Genomic DNA, 21,060 nt, shown 5'->3' with positions numbered 1-21,060 from the left:
TTGCCCTAACATGACAGTACAGGATTCCTGGGCTTTGTTTGGCTTGATTTTTTTTTCAGCATCAGGTTGGTGGCCAAGTGACCACTGTCTCACCAGCTCCTGCTGAAGCTCTGTGAATGAAAATTAGTCAAGTCTGACCAGCAAACAGGGTCCTGGCACAGCAAGAAATTGCCCTCGTTGTCACCTGTGGCTGGAGAGGTCCAGTGAAACTTTGAGACTTGAGATGGACACCAAAGAGAAGGAAACAAATTGTGACAGAAAATCATAAGCAATCCCAAGAAGACCTGGAACTGAGGGGGAGGAACCCATGCTATGAAGAATGTGAGCCTCACAGTGAGGACCTCTCAAGTTGTTGTCACTTATTGCAGACAGACACACCCCCTTTTCTTCTTGAGGAAACCTGAATCTGTCAACTGTGGGATGCAGAGGTTCATTGAGAAGGTGAGGATAAAATCAGAGAAAAGGCCTAGACATTAAAAAAAGTAGAGTGTGGCTGGGCTTTCATTTTATTGTTAATAACTGTTATTAATGGAATTTTTCTGCATTAATTAAACAAATTAAAGCATTAAACTGCTCCACTGGACTAATAACAAATTCTTAGCCTCATATATATCGTGCATTCTTTTGCCCAGTTTAAGGTTTTTTCCACTGTCTCAAAGCTCCAGAAGGTCAGCAGGTGGAATGAGAAAGATGCTGTAGAGTGTTATGAGCAGCACAAGCATGTCTCATGCCAAGAAGGATACAACTGGCTGATGGTGGCTCAGGAGAAGGGAGAGTTTCAGAATTGTAAGGTGCTACCAAAAAAGACAGAGGTTCTTATATTGTCCAAAATACTTATAAAATAAACATTCCTTTTGGGAGATTTCATAATATTCAAAGGAAAAAGAAACACCAACATCAGAAACAAAAAGCTTCTAAATGGTTGTTGTGACCATGACATTTGTGTTGCTTGAAGAAGCAAGGAAGAAGGTAAGAAAGAAGTGTAAGAGACAGTTTCATGAAAAGTACTATAAGGCAGTATTAAATATCATATAAAGCATGTGAGCAGAATGATGAGCTGATGAGCAGAAATTAAATAGGAGAAAACTTAGACTAAACTTTAAGATGGACTATTTTTGAAGTACTGTAAATTAATATTTGCGAAAATAAGAATCTAATTGCTTTTCCTACCACATTCTGCCATATCCTGCTTTAATCTTCATTCTTTGATCTTGTAGTCAAGTCAATATTTTTGTCAATATGCTGCTTCTTCTTATAGATGTCTAAGATAGCTAACTAAAACTACAGTGATGAGAAATCAAATTAAAAACAGCAGCTCTATTCTTAAACACTTTACAGTCCTTCAGAAGAGATTGCTTGTTAAAATAGCTAACTCCCTTATAAAACTAACAGCCATTTGTGCAGTGTCAGCAATCACTTTTTACTGGATTTGTTTTTCTCAGCTTCCATTTCATTTCATTAAGGACAAACTTTGGTGATTTTGTGTGATTTTAATTAGATATACATGCCTATGGATTTCAGAACTGGGTCTTTAAATTTCACTTCTCAGATGTTTGGGTTTTGCGCTACAAAAGAAAATTAGTTAACAGTGAAAATAATCTTCAAAGGATTTAGTTCTTTCTGCCTGTTTTTCTACTTTTTTTTTTCTTAATATGTAATTGAATAGAGAACAGCTACTTAATTCATTGTATAGATAAGAAAGAGATAGGGAGTTTTTGTTGAAATGCAGAAGCCAGCTTTCCTTCTTACCATTTTAAAAACTGGACTGTCTGTTGTGATTTGCTGTCTGTTAGACAGAAATAGTGTGTGACAGAAGTCCAAAACTAGTGACTAAATCTTCTATTTCTTCCAGGATCATGCACAGCTCTAGACATATGCTAGTCTACAATCAGGAAAGTTCAGCTGAGAGTGACATTTTCTACCAAAAACTCTGTAATTTATTTTTTCAGTATGATTTTTCTAGTCTTTCCCCATCATATGGCTCTATATTGAATGAAATTAAAAAAAAAAAAAATATGGTAAGCTAATACTATCCTTAGCCATAACAAATCTTCTATTTTCTAGTCAAGTAATTTATAAGAATGCTTGTCTAGCTTATTTTAAATGTTTCATAATCCTATTTTAATGCATATTATCTCAAATATCAGTGTCTTTAAATATCATCCATCATAGATCTATTAATATTTCCTGTTTTTTCTCCCCTTCTGACTGTTTAATTCTTGTTCCAAGATTTAATTTATTTATTTAAAATAGTTTTCTACCTTTAGAAGTATTCCCAAAGTATCCTTTGTTTTTTTCCCCAATAAAAAGAATTCATAAAATTTTAGAATCACAGAATGGCCTGGGACCCTAAAGATCATCTAGCTCCAGCCCCCTGCCATGGACAGGGGCACTTTTCAGTAGAGCAGGTTGCTCAAAGCTCCATGCAACCTGGCCTTGGACACTTCCAGGGATGGCGCATCCACAGCTTCTCTGGGCAGCCAGTTCAGTGCCTCACCACTCTGATAATATATATTTTTTTCCTAATATCCAGTCTAAACCAACTGTCTTCGGTTTGAAGCCATTCCCCTTTGTCCTGCCCTCCTGTTTAACATGCCCAAGTTACTCCACATTTCTCCTAGGGTCTCCCTTCAAGTACTGGAAATCTTCAATTAGGTCACCTCAAAGCCATCTCTTTTCCAGGCTGAACAAAACCAACTCTCTCAGCTGTTCCTCATAGGAAGGATGCTCCATCCTTGTGATCAACTGGTGGCCAATGAAAAGTGGCCTCCTTTGGACTCACTCCAACAGGTCCCTGTCCTTCCTGTGCTGGGCCCCCAGAGCTGATGCAGCCCTGCAGCTGGGTCTCAGCAGGGCAGAGCAGAGGGGCAGAATCCCCTCCCTGGCCCTGCTGCCCACGGTGCTCTGGATGCAGCCCAGGACACGTTTGGCTCTGGGCTGTGAGTGCCCATGGCTGGGTCATGTCCAGCCTCTCACACACCAGCACCCCCAGGTTCTTCTTTTATTTTTCAGAAATTAAGTCTACTACTATAAAATGGTTTACTTATATTTCTTTTCATTTTATATATATTTATTGTAATGCAAATAAAATAGAGAGGCTATTCACTTGTTAACATTGTACAATGTGACAGACTTAATAAGATTGGGGAAATTAATTTTAAAATATGTTTATGTTTCTTTCAATTTGAGATCATGTAATATTGACTTTAATGGATCATCACAGACTAGCAAAAAACACCCTGTGAACAGTATGATCCATGTAGATTCAAATTTGCAGAGCATAAATCTGTTATATTGATTCTTACTAGATAAAGAAATAAAAACTTAAACTGTACCGGTTAAATAGACAGTGTAACATAAAATTGAAAAAAAAATTACTTCTACACTTTTGAACTTTCTTCTAAGGAAAACAATATCTTGTTGTATACAAAGCCTTTTCATACAGAGTACCATTCATTTTACAACTTTGTGATTTTTAGTACCATGAAATTTTACTGAATTAGGAAATATACTATTTTTACGGGTTTTTTTCATCAGGGAGAACAGATTAAGCCACTCATGCATACAATCAATCTGTTAAGGAAAAGAAGAGATTACTGTAACCTAGAGATTTCCCCATGTCTGCTAGTAAACTGATAAAAGTGCAGAGAACAGCTTATTCTGCATGTTCCAGACCATGCTCCCTATTAAATTTATATTGAAGTCTGCTTGAATTAAATGTGACTAAATAAATATCCTTTTCTCTCTGTGAAGTTTTCAGATCTATCACAAACAAGCTAGCTCACTGGAGATATGATGAAATGCAAACCATCAGGAAGGCAGCCAGCTACATGATAGGAATAGGTCCAGAAAAACTCCAGCTGTTTATGCAAATGGTGATAGTGAGTGGCTGGCACTTTATCAAGGACCAGAGGATCAGTGGCATATTGGTGTATTCTTTTAATGTCTAATGGATGTTTACTGCATCAAACAGGAAAAATAAACAAAAATTCCCAGCAAAGTTTAAAATATTTGCTGAACTGGGACATTCAACAGTGTGTCATCTAGTCGTAATCAATTAAGTTTGCCCAGAGGGTACGGTTCTCTATTTCAGTTCTGTATCTCTTCAAGCTCAAAGAATTTTCTTTTTCTCAAAGCAATTTCTGAAATGCAGCCACTTATCAGGTCCATGCTGCCAACAGATCTCCCACTTTTTTCTGTTTTTTTCTTCAATTTGGCATCTTAATATTTTTCTGTGTATCTATGTTATGGTTTTATTTTTTACTTCTGAAGATAATGATTTTTTCTATTTAATGAACTGAAAATTAATGTAATTTATTTTTGTAACATTAGCTTAGTTGTAAGAATAGATCTAAAAACATGAAACAATGAGTATCTGGATCTAAAATGTTTCTAGCTCAAAGAGTATCTCATAAAGCACTCATTGTCTAAGCATTTAATGTTCTCAAAACCAACACAGTAACACCTGTAGAATGAAAATATAAGTGTTTTTTAGGTGCCTCACCTGTGCCTTGTCACACATATTCCCCAGCAGCAAACAATACTGACTGACTCAAATAGAATCTACAAAGGCCACTGCTTTCATTTAAAGTTGCAGTAGGAAATGAGAAATGTTGAGGCAGACAAAATTCCCTTGCTGTGGAGATAAAGACAGATGAGGAATTTCATTTGCTGTTGAAATGAGGATCTTATTTTCCTTCCAAATGTCTTCTCCCTGTCCATGCCTGTGATTTATGCCAAGATACGCATTCAGATCCCTTACTCAGCATTAAATTTCATCACAGCCTTTTGGGAACACTAAATTTTCACTAAATTTACTTATCTACATTGGATAGCTAAACACTGATGAATCTCAAAAGGCTTCAGTAGTTTTAAAAATCTGGACACTAAAATATTTTCTAGATTTTCAAATAAAGTGATCAAATAGAATTAAAAAGCAGGATTGAAACAGCACACCAGGTGTTGCTTGTTCGTCTGGTATAACTAGACCTCAGTTCCTCACCAAGACTAACATCCAGTACAATAAAGCATCCTTTTCATCTGGTAGAAAAAGCAAGGAAGAAAACAGAAGCACTTCTTTTCATGTCAGTTTAAGACATTCTTGAGTGGCCTTGTACATGATCAAAATCAAGCTTGTAGCATGTTTTTCATCTTCCAAAAGAACCTGACAGCATTTGCTTTTAAAGTTTCATTTTCCAAGAGAAAAATATATTGTAAACAAAGGTCTCATGTTTCCTTCTGGGGTTGTTTGGATTTTCTTTAGTGTTGTTTTGCTTGTGGTTCTTGTTTATTTTTTCAAGCTTTGTTTGTTTCCTTCACTTTATAGTGGTTTCCTGACACCTTATATTGGTCTGAAAGTGACTGAGAGATATGGAAAATGTCATTAGTTGCTGACTAGTGTTCTTAATTGCATTATGTAGAGTTCTTACAAGTTACTATGGAGGCTTCTGGCTTTCTCATGATGTCCATGTCTTATAGACTTGCAGGTTGGAATTAACTAGGTGGTTATGGAAAGGACAAAGTTTCGATCTCTGTTAACAGAGGACAGCTACCAGATTTCATGCCCATTCATTCATGATTTGAATGCTATCATTTGGCACACTGCTGACTACACTTCTCAGAGGGAATGCACTTTTGCCTGCACTGTATTAAGCACCATGGCCTTGGATTATTGACTGATGAATATATAAATATTAATATGAGGAATAAAAATAAGTATTTTCCTTGTGACACTCCTGCAACATCCCAAAAAGATTCATTAGTTGCTATAATAACTATAATAATGTTCTCAGGAAGGGTAGAACACTTTAATATGTGAAAGCAAAAATGAAAAAAATTGCACACTACTAAAAGATTTCTCCCTTTTATCCTGACTTCCTGATATATAATCACTGTGGGGGGGACAAATTTGCAGTGTGCAACTTTTATTCATATAATAATTGAATACTTTCAGCAGTATATAATTTTGTAAAAATACATATATAGAAGAGTTCTAAGTTCTTCCTGACTCTCTCTCAAGAAATGAACATTTTTTACAGTCTTTGTAAATTACCTTTGCTCTTTTAAGACCTTCAGGAAGATATGGGCTTATCTCTCTGAGTTTTTGATTTCATGGCTGACTAGTTATGAATTTAAGTTTAATAAGTTAAAAAAAAAAAAAACAATCCCAAATGTTTTCACCTCCAAATCCCTCTCTGGTCTCTCATGCTCTGATTAATGTGTAAAGCTGTAATATCTCAAACCTGTAATCAGGCCACCACCTTCTGCTCAGATTTTTCATTGATGTTTAATATCCAGGCTGTACTATGATATCCCTACAATACCTTACCCTACCTGTTCTGTGATAAAATCTATGGCCTAAGCTTTTATTTTCTTGGATCTTCACATCATTTAACACATGCAATTTTCCTATCCCTAAAAGAGAACTGGTAATGTACAACTCTTAAATCATCAGATTAATAAATCATCAGATTAATACATTTTCTAAAATGTTTTTGTTCACTTGTTTGTTTTAAATGACCATCATGATTGGCCTTTAAAAACTGACCCTGTTATTGGAGGGTTTGTGTTCCTCAAACATCGCAAATTCTTACTGTGATAAAAACCTGACCAAAAAATAATGTGCTTCCTTAGAAGACAGTGCTACTTACACTGTGGATAAGGGTAGAAAGAATGAATACTCATGTTAGGGACCTCTTTAGCTGTCACTTGATCTGAAAGTTGAAAAGAAGTGCATAGAAATAGCTCAGAAAAGCACTAATTATTCACATACAAAGCTTAACTCTGAGATTACTTGATTTAGGAGCCCACATGCCAGTTTTGCTAGCATATTGTGCAAGATTAATTGGTAAACAAATTTGATGATTGCTAGCTGGGAGAAAAAAATAAAAGATTAGCATTAAATTATCAAAATACAATTCTCTCTACACTCTACTTTTACTAGATCATTACAAAGAATACCAATGAAACAGTAATGTTAATAGAAGGATATTTTTGCCTAAAAATGGAGATAAATATAACCATAGATTTACAATTCATCCACCTATGATTGTGAATAAGATATTTTGTGTGGTTTAGAATAATTTATCTTTAAAATTATTATTTCTATTTAAGAAAAAGGGGGCTGGAATAACTTGTTCTTGTTTACAGACCTTCCTGCTCTTTCAGTGTACTGATTTCATTTGAAGCTTGTTGACCCAAAGGAATCCTAGCTCACTACTTAGACTTTTGAGCCAAGTTGATTACAAATTCATAAGAACTGTTTCTAATTTTGGTTTTTGGTTGGTTTGGATATTCTGTGAGTCTGTGATTCCATAAAACCAAGATTTTTTTAAAAATATACAAACAGGTATGAGTGTTCTTTGAGGATGAGGAAACGACAAGACTTATTTTGTTTAGCTTCAATTCACAGTCTATTTTTATTTTTTATACTTGTTCAGAGAAATCCATGAGTTTTACTTTGAATGAAAGACTGATACTATATATTAAGGATTTTAGACCACTTCAATGTCTGGCACAGTTTCAATGTGCAATTTTGCAAAGACCAAGTGCAAAGTGAGTGTCTCATGTTAATTCCCTCAGACATTTGGGATATTTCTGTCTTATTTTTCCAATCTTGAAAACTTATAATTACAAAAAGTTCAAATTACAGTTTCAAAAGTTAAAACTTAGTTGCAGGTAGAATATTTTGACATTAGAAACGGAATTCCATTACTGGCTCAGAGAAATATTTAAAGGTTAACCATGGCTAGGAATTTCAAATGATTATTAGATTAAGCCTGTTGCACTTCTGCCACACTACAGAATGACAGAGTCCTATTTAGTACTTGTGCTGAAGCAACAGAATGGCTTGACCTTTCAATAGGTAAGATATCGACCTGTGCCAGGGCTGCAAACAAGCCTTGTGAACTACCTAAATTGTGTTTGAGTCTTTGACCAAGAATTCTATCCCTCATCTTTGGGGCACATTTGATTCTTACTGAATATATAGTAAATTTCTCTTTAGTTCTCTGCAACTAAAGGAAGAATTCAACAAAAGAAAACCTTTTTATGTAAATCAGTGTTCCTAACATTCTCTTTGTGTGTGTTGTTTCTTCCGTGGGAATAAGTGAGATAGAAATTAATGTAAATGGTGTTTGTTTCTCTCCCTCTCTGCCTTAATATTTTTAAACTAATTAAAGGTAGTTTTAGACCACTTTTTAATGGGCAATCTGTACTTTTATAGTGCTTATGTGGCTCAGCCTACAAAGCTGAAGAAGGAAAATGACACTGCTTTCCTCCTCTTAGAAACAATTATATTCTCTGACAGTGACATTTATAGACTTCTCTATGTAATTCTGTGATAAGAGTATGTATGTGTGCTTTCCTCATTTTGAAACAAAGTGCTTATTCCTATGTTCATGAAGTCACTATGTAAACATGAAATATCCAACAGGCTCATTGTTTAGAAACCCAAGTTAAAAAAAGGGACTCAAATGCTGTTTTGCTTCACTCTATCCTAGAGAGCAATTTACACACTTACCATCAAGATGGGACATCAAACTCTTCTTTACCACTTCAGGGCAAAACAGGGGTTTGATCTCCACTAACATCTGAGAAAAGAGAGATACAGACATTTTGTGGGCAAAATCCCTCTTTGCCTCTCCTCCTATCCTTGAGGGAGGAAACCTGTGAGGGTTTCCCTTCCCATATAGCTCACTTTTATATAGATGCATACAGTGAAACATGGACATTATTCCTTCTCATTATTTCTTGTATTCATTTTGAATACATTAGTCCTGTTAGTGACCAAAGACAAGAAAAACAGTTGCAAATGACTTTTTTTATTCATCAAGAAGGCAAATGAGCACAGCCAATAGAGGTTTACCAAGGACTATTTCGTTCTGAGCAACTCTATTGCTCTCTATGCTGTGGTACTGCATACTCTTTCACAGTTTAGCATCAAAGTGTGCAGACAGCATCAAACTGAGTGAGGCAGTCAATATGCTGTACCTCAGGGCTGATTTTCACAGGAACTTTGACAGGGTGGAGAAATAGACATACACTTCACAGAGTTCTATGAAAGGAAATGCAGAATCCTGCCTCTAGGATGAGATAACCTCTTCCTAAAGTACAACCTGTGGGCTGACTGTGCAGGAAGCAGATCTTCAGCACCTGTGGATCTGGCTTGACAAGTTGAACATGAGTCAATAGTGTGCTCTTGCAGCAGAGAAATCCAGCCAAGAGCACAGCCAACCAGTCCAGGAAAAGGGATGCTTCCTTACTATCCAGCACTTGTGACAACACAGTGGTAGCACTGCGTCCAGTTGTGAGATCTCCAGTAAAAGAAGGGTATTAATACACAGGAAAGAATCAAAAGGATTGACACCAAGATGGTCAGTGTGTGCATTGGAAGACAATGAGGGAACTGATCAGTTCAACAAGGAGAATAAAAGATTTTATTGCTGAGTACAAATACTTGACCAGGAATACAGCTGAGACAGTCAGACCTTTCTCAGAGCAACAGACTCTTCTACAGCAACTGGCCAGGAATCAAGGAAAACAGCTTGGTATAAAGAAAGATTTTTTTCTTGTAGCATGAAGATGTTCAAACACTGTAAAATGTTGCTAGGAGAGGCTGTGGAATCTCTGTCATTGGAGGTGTTCAGGATTTGATCAAACAGGACTGAGTAACCTGAGCTGCTTAAACCTGCCTGAGATGGAGATTGGACTAGATGACCTCCAAATATCACATCCAAACAAAATTATTTTATGATACTGTGTCATTCATTCCTATCAGGAATCAGCTCACTAAAAGCAATAGGGATAATATTTTGAAATACACTTTGACACCTGCAAAATAGGAAAGAAAAGCATGCAAGAACAGATTCAGTGTTTCCATGGCCACACCATTTAGAAAACAAAGAAAAAAAAACAAAACCACATCAGCCCCACACCTCTCCCCCCCTCCTCTCCCCACCAAAAAAAAAAAAAGCCCCAAATAAAAACCCTTCAGAACCATTATTTTTATTATCCAGTCCTTCTGGTTCAAAGAAAGTCTAAGTTTAAGATCAAAGTCTGTAAGGGTGAGGTATTTTCCAAACAAATCAAAACATGACTGCATTCCTACTAAATTTAAAATTCCAATTTCATATAACTAATCGGGCAAATACCTAGAATTTTTTTTTGTTTGACATTGTTGGTTGGGTGCTTTTTTGAGGAGGGAAATGATTTTGGCTTCTTTTTTTGGTTGGGATTTTTTAATCTTTTTCGTTTTGAGGGTTGTTGCTATTTTAACCCATCTATTTTTCTATACAGTTACAACCAATTTCCATATAGGCACTTATGGTTTTTGTTTATTTTTTTTTTATATCTGACTCTGGTTTTTTTAGAGATTATTTTCAGGAAAAATGTCAGCTAGCAAGTGAGTGCAACTCTTAGAGGACAGGTGTGCTTTTACTGCAGTCACACATCTTTAGAAATATGTTTTCATAAACCAGGGTTGTAAGAAGGCTATTTGGTTCACCAAGTATGCATCAGAACAGAATGCATTCCAGGAATAAACATACTGTAGTACAGAAGGAAAGAAGGGAGCTAACTGCTTCAGTGATACCCACAGCAGCAGGCTATAACAACAGTAGCAGTGTCAGCAGCAAAATATCTTTTATTTTCACTCCACTGTTTATAAATGAGATTGAGCATATGGATACGTAATTAGGGTTATTTCATTAGATCAGACTAGAGCTCTCCAAACAATCATAAAAAGGGTTCTCCGTGCATAATGGTTTATGCAGGCTTCTTAAAACACCTGCTAATACATTAAAGAGCACATATTCATCTGGATGTAAAAAACTTATGCATGCAGATTTTGCTGAGACTTTTTTAATGATCAGAGTGACTTTCATAATTTAATGTACAACTGCATTATTTAGTGTCTATTCCTATTCTGCTGTTTTCTCCTGTTCTTGTCTCAATTTCTGAATAATTTACTAATTATGCCCTTTTAGCTATTGATATAATTGAGGTGACTCCCTTCCATTAAGGGCTTTCCAAGAAGCCAATTTTCTTTTAGCGCACATATCAGAACAGCTTGGCCAATTTTTCCTTTTCTACCCAGCTTCCTCCTCATGTCCTGTCTCCTAATCAGACCTTTTAAACTTTCTTCCTTATCTTTTCAAGTCAGTCTCCCAGGTGCCCAGATGAACAAGTTCCAACCTTCCTCCTCTCATTTTACAGTCATTATCTTTCTAAAAAATAGTTTTTCTTTTCCCACTTTTTGATATTTTTCACCTCTATTATTTTTCCAGCTATCCTCATAGATTCTGAAGCCTAGATACTTCTAAAGACTAAGGTGACAAAGAAACTAAAATAAAAGTTTTATTTGTTTTTGTGTGCAAAGACCACTTTGACTTCCATAAATGTACCCAACTTTTACTGCATGTTGCCTTAAATTTCTGAACATTAGAAATTTAGCTGTATGTCACTAGAGACAATCGTGTTTCAAAATCAAAATTCTGCAGTGGGTGAGACAGAACATCCTTAAGACATTATTATAATAACTGAAGAACACACAGCTGGTTTGCTTTCTGAGAGGTTTTCTTTAGGCTGTACAAAGCTTTTCAACAGTTTATATCTTGCTACTGAAATCTGGAGTGGAATTCTAATTAGCAAAGATTATGAGAAGCCATGTGTGGAAATATTTTTTTTTATTAATCTCAACATACTCAATGCTGTCCAGGAAAAGCTGTGTGTTTATGTGTCATGTTATGTGTTTCAGGAACATAGTGATAGAATTTCTACAGGAGGATAATGATGCAATTTTATGAGTTCAGTAGTTATCAAGGGAAATGAAAAATGTGAATCTTATTTGAAGTACCCATATTTCTAAAATGTGGACATTTGGCAGCCATATAAAATGAATCAATATATGGATTAGCTGAAAGGATTGAATTAGCAAGGAGACAGCATTAATACCACAAAATAGGGATGAAGTAGGATATATTATTGAGAGAAAGATAGAAAGTGTAAGATAATATTGTTTTAACTGAAGTTAGTTGTAAGAAAATAGATAAAACTTATGGTGGCCACCAACCACAGCCTTCCAGGCATCCAACTCCCAGTCAAAGTGTAGTCTAAATATTCTGACTGAGGCTGCAGTTAACAGTTTTCACAGGCTCTTAATTTCAGAGACAGGGCTCTGATTACCAATTACCAAAGCCAAGAAGCCTCAAAGCTCTGGAATCTCTGGGATTCTCTGGAAATCTAAAAATCTCTTTGTCTAGATTAGAAACTTGAGCAACTAACCCCTTTCCAGAAAAATGCTTTTACTTTAATACCTAGCATTTTCAATTGCATATTGTTTTATCAAAAAATCAGGCAGTTTTCATAACAGTATTTCTTCCTTTACTATTCCCTTCAAAATAAAATCCACACTATAAAGTAAAAATTGGTAGGAATTTAATTTGGCTTAATAGTATCACCAAATTAATAAAAAAGGCAGGAATTTGAATTTTCTCTATTAATTTCAGTTCTACAAAGCCTTAGGGAAATGCAACATGCCTAACCTCACACATTTATTACCCATTATTGATTCTGTCATATAATTTCAGTAATTTTGAAGTGGCAGAAATTGGGCTTTTTGTAATAAACTTTCTATTGTGATTCAGTTATAAATTGGCTCTAAAGAACCTAGTACCTCCTGTAATTATTTTTTTCTTTTTTACAAGTTTTTTACTTCTTTATACCATAGGGAATGAGCAAGTCATTCTAATGTCCTTCTTATTGGTCTGGAAATTCATAATACAGCAGTGCAGGGTCAGAGGTGGCAGAAAGAAACTGATATTACCTGTTTTTTCAGAGATATCCATGTTGCCAACTTGGAGCATTGAATTTTTGATGCATCTACATGATACATTTTCTGAAGAGCAAAAATTGGCTGAAAAAAATTGTGCCTTTTTATGCCTGCTTTGGCTTTATGCATTGTTTAAGAGTTGGGCCAACACATTCTTGTGTATAGTTAATGATGTGAACTAGGTCACCAAAGTGATTTATGTAGAAAAAAAAGGGCACATTATTTTAGATTAATTTCTACTTTTCAGTCTCTCCGGTCACTGAGATTATTAAATGGTTTCACAAGCAGTTGTCACTGTACAACTACATGGGAGAAAATACAAAATCCAATTGAGAAGGAGAATGTCGTCTGAAATATTTTAAACTGTCTCTGTCAAAAAAATCCCAAACTTGTAATGTTACACTTCATGTTGATACTTTGATGACTGGGAAGAAAACTGTTATGTAATTACAGAAAAGGAACAAGGAATGAGAGTGCCCCAGATAAAATGGCAATGCCAATAAAAATAAAATTCTTACTTCAGGCTATAAATAATATGATCTCACTATGTACAGTATAAACCAAAAATAAATATCACAAGAGAGAAGGGTGAGAACTTCTAAGGAAAATTTCTGGATATTTTTCTATTCCAGCTATGTGTAATATCTTCTTTTAGGTCTTTGAAAGAATATTATGTTGAAGTACATAATTCATACAGTTTTACAGATCAGCTGAATAGAAGATTTTATTCAAAGAATTTTGATTTTGTGAAAGTACAAACTTTGCCTGATTTTTTCTCATGAAGAAATAATAAACAAAGAAGAAGCAATTCTGAAGTGTGAAAATTTGAAACCAAAGTCAGGAAAGATTGAAGCTAAAAGATAAAGCTCAACATTTGCTTTAAACTTCCTTCAAAAATATGTAAAGTCTTGGCTTTTTGTCTCTTTTTAAGTTTCAAAAATAATCATGGCATCTCTATTTTTCTAGGGACAGAAATATCTACTTGGATCAAATTTAATTCTGAAGAATACAAAGTACCAAATTTTATTCACTATTTTGTGAGGGTTGTAGTTTTTCTTCATTATATCAATTATTAGAAGTCCAAATTAAAAACTTTATCCTAGAAACTGTTCCTTATAAAAAAATGTGTAAGTGTATATTCTCAATGTTTTAAATTAATTTCAATTAAAATTTGCAGGGCAAAACAGATATGCATGGGCACTCCCTTTAGTTTTTCCCATTTCAAAACTAGTGAAATGCTCGTTTCGTCTCCACAGTGATGTAAAAGAAGCGATAATGAAAAACTTCTGCCACAGGAAATAAGCTGACTTTGGCCTAGTTTATTCAAGATAATCAGTCACTGACTCAGAATAATCTGTGATTCTGCAAAAATGATAGCAGAAGCTTCCTGTTTTCCCATCTCAAAGGATTATATTAACACATTTTATTCTTTCTTATGCTTGAAAACTAGTGAAAACATTTTCATAAATAAATGGGTTCTCTCCAAACACCACGATTCATACAACTAATACACTTCTTGTTGTGGTTTTACTGTCTCAGTCTTTTCTAAATATAATACTTTAAAATCAATAGAGTAAGTAGGAATATCAGAAGGTTGGTCTCTTAATTAACCACTGAATTAATTAAAACAAAGCTTACAACTGTCACTAAAATAGGGAAGATATTTGGAGTCAAGTAAAATCTTAAATTTTCCAATTCCTGCTCTCTACACAGCTTTTATTCAGTATTTTCCAAACAGGCTGCTTGTCTGTTAAATATGATAATTTATTCCACCACCCAAGATTACATATACAGAGCATAGATTCTGGACAATGTGAAGGTTTTTCTTTCATAGCTATTTTTGCTAGTGAGCCATTTCCTTTTCCTAGATAAGGGATTATATCCAGAAAGATTCTTCATATTGGCACCAGATGACATGTCAGAGTCTCACAAGAATTAGTTGGAGAACATCTCTGTCTCCAGGGTTGCAGACGTTTAATCATTTCTTCACTATTCTGGGCAGCTGCACACTGACCTCATACCCATCACCTGCTTCTGGGCTGTCAGCTGCAGCACTTGCTAATAGAAGGGCTACTTTGCATGCTGCTTTACCAAGAAGAAATGCCACTAACTGTGACAACAATCCTAATTAGTTGTTGAAATACCATTGTGAAGATCTGTCACCAGTGATTACTCATCTCTTTAATGGTTCCTCCAAACAGAAGCTCTGTTTCAGCTATTTAGAAAATGGCCAATATCATTATCATTCCCTGAGGGGCTTATCTAAGCACTCTGAAGGATTACTGTCCAATTTTACTTTTAAGCAACGCTGCAAAACTCATAAAAATAGACACTTTTCAGGGGAAAAATAAAACATCTTCACAGCAAGAATTTCAGCTGCAGGAGGTTGGACACAGTTACATACCTCCAGGCAAACTAAAACAGCAATTATAAGGAAAGCATACTCTGAAGAATAGAGAGGGAACAAGATTTTAAAAGAATGAGATCACTAGGGGATAAGAAGTAAGAAAAGTATTGGATTCAAAACTAGAGACCATACATTTGATTTCCAAAACTTCCTTTTAGTGTCACAACTTTAAATTATACCATAAGGCAGATTTGGACTGATTCAATGCAGGTCAGTAGGATAAAACTCTGTTGTCAAAGACAAACCTCAGATAGCTTTTTCTGTTAATAAATAATTGCTTACAAATGGGTCATTAAAAAATTAGAATATATTATGGTAAAATATTAGATATCAGAAAGATATTCCCACACCAAATATTCTTTTCCCAAATCTATTTATTTTGGCAGACTTTCCACTCTGCTTCCATTGTGTATTCCTCTTGATCCTTCTTTGTAATTCTGAAATTCTTACCATGTTTCCAGTTCCTGCCTTTACCAGTATGATTTCTCATCTTCTTGCCACCTTGTCCATCTTTCTCATTCTCTCTCCTAGTCCATATTACCTGCCTGAGATAACCTTCCTGACATCTCTCAAGTCAGCTTTCCTCTCCTCCCTAGTGGTTCTCAGTCTTCTTCCCAAACATCTCTTTGTCTCTAGCACAGCCAACCACCAGTTTCCTTGTCCCAAAACCTTGACCTTTTAGTCTCTATCCTCAACACTCTTCTTCAAGTTACTTCTTCAGCCAGCCTCTAGTTCTTATTCTTCCTAAAATCTCAACCAGAGCCTTCTTATGATCAGAGCATACAGGTATCAGTAAAGAGTTCATTGAAGACATGAGATTTATTTTGTGATTTAAATCTGGCCTGTAGCACTCAGGTGTTGGAGTCACAGGGCAAGTACTCCTGCCTTGCCAGCAGGATTCATTCCTGCAGTAGGGAATGAGCAATGCTACCCAAGTTCTGCTGTCAAATAAACCCTTTATGTAAGATGTTTAAACTGAGGCTTTGACCAGATCTGGAAAAGCACAGCCCTGACAAAGAGCCCTTCCTTAAAGCAAGAAAATTACTCAGATCTTCAACAATAACTTGCCCACTTTTAATTAGAAAAATACAAAATAATATATTTTCCTAATACTCCCATTTTTAGAAAGAACTTCATTATCCTCATTGAAATATTTGCCTGAATTTTCTGCAACTGTAAAGGAATATTTGGGCATATTCTAAGGGATTCTTTTCTGAGAAACAGTTAGAAAACCTGGAAAGGGGTTTCCTCTTATTCCCATGTAATTTCTTTTCTGAAAGCTAAAATACAGGAATATGTCTAGGAATATTATTTATATTGTAATATAAATCTAAATCATGATAGCTGAGCCTTAAATAACAAACAAACAATCCCAGTAAAATAAACTTCAGGTTAATACAAGATGCTTGCCTTCATCCACTTAAAGAGCTAGGAGATTTAAAGAAAATTTATCCAGCCAGTGGTACCTGATACTACCAAAGAGCTCTCCAGTTACGAGAATGAAGGAGGAAAAATAGATATTGATATAGCAGAAAGTACCAGCTGGGGAACTGCTGAGGACTGTTATCATGTAAGCCTACTGTCAAGAGAGATTGAAATGTTATTTTCCAGCCATCTAGTATATTACTGGTATCAACCCCTGCAAATTTATTATGTCTGGTAGTAGCTCACATGAAAAGAAAACATCCATTCCTGCCACAGTATCATTATATGACAAAGCTTAAAATATTCTTGGAGTGGTATTTCGATATTTTTGGTTTGATGACAGTGGTTTCTTCACTTCTTCTCTACAGAAGTATGCTCTAACAAGCCTGTTCAGACTAACTCGGGGTACTCCCATACAATGACCTAGCAACACAGTGCCTCCTACAGAACGTGCAGTGAATTCTGACAGATATAAGAGGTCTAAGGCATTTCTATGACCAAGTTTAGTAAGAAAATATTTTTCTGCAAAATACTCAAACCCGAATAATGCAACACCATATCAGGTCAACAAAAGGCAAAGAAAAACACTGACAAACTTAAACAAAGCAACACTTCATATTTTATATCACAAGACTCCAGCCATAAAACTTGATCTGAAGTGCCACTTTATTTTGTGTTGTTGAAGCCATAAAACTAACAGCCCTACTTGCTATTTAAAAAGGCAAATAAACCCCATAATTTTTCAGAATTCTTACTACCTATAATATTTTTTCTGATACATGTAACATTTGATATTAATTTGTTTGTGATTATTATATCCCAAATATGTAACTTTACACGGAGCATGGAGAACATTTTAGCTAATGGCCTTACATATCTCTTTCTACAGTTTCCTCCTTCTCCATTAATTTCAGACAGTTCATGTATCTCTCTTGTGAAACATTATGCAGTATTAATTTATTCATTACAAAAATATCAGTTTTTAAAGAAAACTGTCCAATATAAATAATGCATAGATGTACTGTGAAATAACTTGTATAACATAAAAATTATTGATTTATTTAAGTTCTTGTGGATAATTTCTTGTAAAACATCCCCGAAAGAATAGGGAAGGAAATAAAATTTGATTTTTGAAAAGAAGCTTGAAGGATAAGGTAGTATAAAATAAAATGAAATATCTACTCTTACACAGAGATCACATTCAGTAAGTAAAACCAGGAGAGATTCCTGTAGGGTTGAGATAACATATAGGAGGTTTCAATCAGATTAGCATTGAGTGAAGCACTGAAGGTTCACAGCAGAGACATAAAGCCAACAAGAACAGGCAGGTAGCAGATCCTTTTTTAATAGCAGCTTGATCCTCATTTCAAGATACCCAAGTCACACAATTTGTAAATCCAGTTGTCAGGGCATGAAAATTTTCAGACTGCTGAAGCAGAAGTCCCTTAACCATCTGGCAGGCAGGAGTGAATGCTACAGAATAAAACTTCCCCATTTCATTTCAGTAGTGTTACATAAAACAAGGGAGCATGGACACTGCAGCATATAAGGTAAGGAGTATATAAAAAAACAGTCATATAATTTATCAAACATATGAAGAACAGCTCTCCCAATGACAGCTACAACAAAAAAATAATCCCGTAATGGCTCTTTGACAGTTTATTTTCAGTGCATATGCTTAGGCACTACATACTGTTTATTCTCTAAGTAGCTTAATAGATAGGAGGTAAGTAGGATGATGACTATAATTCAATATAAAATACATTTAAATAAAGTTGGGGGGTCTGACTTAAACCTTTAAAAGTCAAAATTTATAAGATAAGTCTCCAGCAACATCCTTAGCTCAGCTGCTGTCCTTATTTTCTAAATGTGGAACATTCTCTTATCACAGGCTGCCACACCACCGGACAACGTAGAATTGGTATGAGGGAAGAATTAGTTCCAGTAGCTCCTGAAGAACAAGATTCCACACCACAGGCAATTTGACACATCTTGTAACATGCTGTTTCCTTCCTGTGGGTTTCTTTTCTTTTTCACAATTGAAGTAAATGTTGATACTTTTGTTTGTTTTTTTCTACTATGTATTCTTTCACATCTACATCATCCAACTTATTAAAACTCAGTGGATAGGTATCTAAGTAAAATAGCATTATTTCTCATTTAGACAGATATGGAACAATAGAAATATGTAGTTTCTTCAATGTTACCCAAAAAAGTATGTGCCACAATATGGCATTTTACTAGTCTTATGAATTCCAAGCAAACCCTTCCAATCACTTTAAGCTTTTTGGTGTTATCAAAAATTGATGTTTAATGGAATAGATATAGGAATCTGCCACGAGAGAATTTGAAGGAAAGGTGAAAGAAAAAGGTCTTCTTCAGAATTAAGTAGTCCAGTTTATTATTCCATTTCCATTAAATTATAAGCTAACAAGGCGTGAAATCATCAAGGGAAGAACAGCATCATATTTCAGTTACAGAAGCTGAAAACTGCTCTTTGCCACCTTTGATGAATTATGATACTTGTTTTTGTATCTGTCACTGCAAATATTAATTTGGGGATAAAATGTCTTCATCAAACATTCAAGAATTGCATCCTAAGTCTGTCTCAATAGGAAAAAAAGAGGCAGGTTAATGCAATTAATTAATATTTTTAAAATCGATTTTAACAATTTAGTTAGCCAAGAGTTAGATTGCCTGCAGGTACAGACCTTAAAGACCTTAAAGAAGGATGGGAGAAAACTTAAAAGCAGAGCACAAAATAAAAGGTGTGGGAAGACTGGATTTTGTCAGGCATATGTATGATGTGTAAAATAAATTACTATTTCCAAGAACCTGCAGTACAAAAAAGAGCTTAAAAAAAATCAATACCACATCCTCTGCCTGTCCATAGGATGAACATTCCTGGAACATTCATTTAGAAAAGTAAGTGGAAGATTTGATAAATGCATGGAAGAATAATCCATCTTAAACACAAGAAACTACCTCAGGGTCTGGAAGCACTAGAACTGTATATTTTTATCACTAAAATACACAGCAATAAAATCTGTGTGCTTGCTTTACTCTTACACTGTGGGCTTCTTTCTGCATCTATCACTACACAGCATATTAATCTTCATATGCACTTGATTTCTAACATGCTTCTTTTTACACTAACTACAGGTGGTAGAATAAAATTAGAAAAAACACAAAGAAAAATAATGAATTTCTACTCTGATCAATACACTCAGATCTCATCTAAAGACCCTAAATTTAAGAAACCTAAATGATAGGGAGGAAGAGGGTGCTGTTTGTTTGTGGTTGTGTTGGTTGGTCAGCTGGGGGTTTTTTAAGAGCACAACAATTCTAATTCTTTTTTAACTTCCATTTTATGTCTTGCTGCAAATTTTGTGGCAATATCTTGACTAAATGGTATGATTTTCATAAGCCAGGATACCATATCACATCATGTACATGACACCAGTATATGAGACTGAGACAGGAATTGTTATGAAAAGACACAAAATCCTACTCAGCATGAATAAATTCTTTGCAAAGAAAGACTAGAAAATACAACACCAGCAGTACCTCACTAATACCTGACTGATCTTGCAAGGTCTGCTCAATAGTCCTGCTACAGATTGTATTTCTCAAATGAGAAAATGAATAGCATCAAAATAGTCTTAAACCCAACCAAGGTTCCTCCTGTTATGAACAATACATTTGATCTGACAAACTAAAAGTCAAAATAAATTATATATAATTCTTCTACTTTCCAGTATTACACTAAATCTTTAAAGGTTCTGTAATTCATTTCCAGCAACTAAATTATATTAATCCCAGATGGCTTTTCCCTGATACAGTATTGTTGTTCTAAGTGCTGATAGATTTTCTGTATATATTTTTTTAATTTGTCTTTCCAAGTTCTAGGACTGCACGAACTTGCTGTTGCAAGTGGTCGTGGCAGCTCTGTTCTCTCTGCTGGAGGCAATTTAATTTGAAAATAGAGAACTTTATTTTACATTTTATATCCCAGAACTCAGAGTAAGTTTCAATAGTTGACTTTCCTCAAAAGATAACATGAGGAATTTTTCTGTGAAGCAGAAAAGATTCTGTGGGGAGATTCCAATCAGACATCAGCCATATGGTTTTGAAACTTGAGATTTTTGCAGATATTCTTAATAACTGCTGAATTTCACCTTTAAATTTAATTTTTAATCTCAATATTTTTTGAAAATGCTCTCATTTATAAGAGCATTTGCTCATGGAAAAGCAGGTCTTCCACACCATTAAGGTTGTGATTAATTATCCTGAACGTGGTAAAATACAAATGTTCAGGATGGTACCTTCACCAATGTATTTATTTTCAGAAGCATGTCCTTCCATCAGGTGCAAAATTATTACAGTGATGAGTACTTCT

This window comes from Sylvia atricapilla, chromosome 4 (genome assembly GCF_009819655.1).
Source record: "Sylvia atricapilla isolate bSylAtr1 chromosome 4, bSylAtr1.pri, whole genome shotgun sequence".
Taxonomy (NCBI): Eukaryota; Metazoa; Chordata; class Aves; order Passeriformes; family Sylviidae; genus Sylvia; species Sylvia atricapilla.
Note: the sequence above shows the minus strand (reverse complement) of the source record.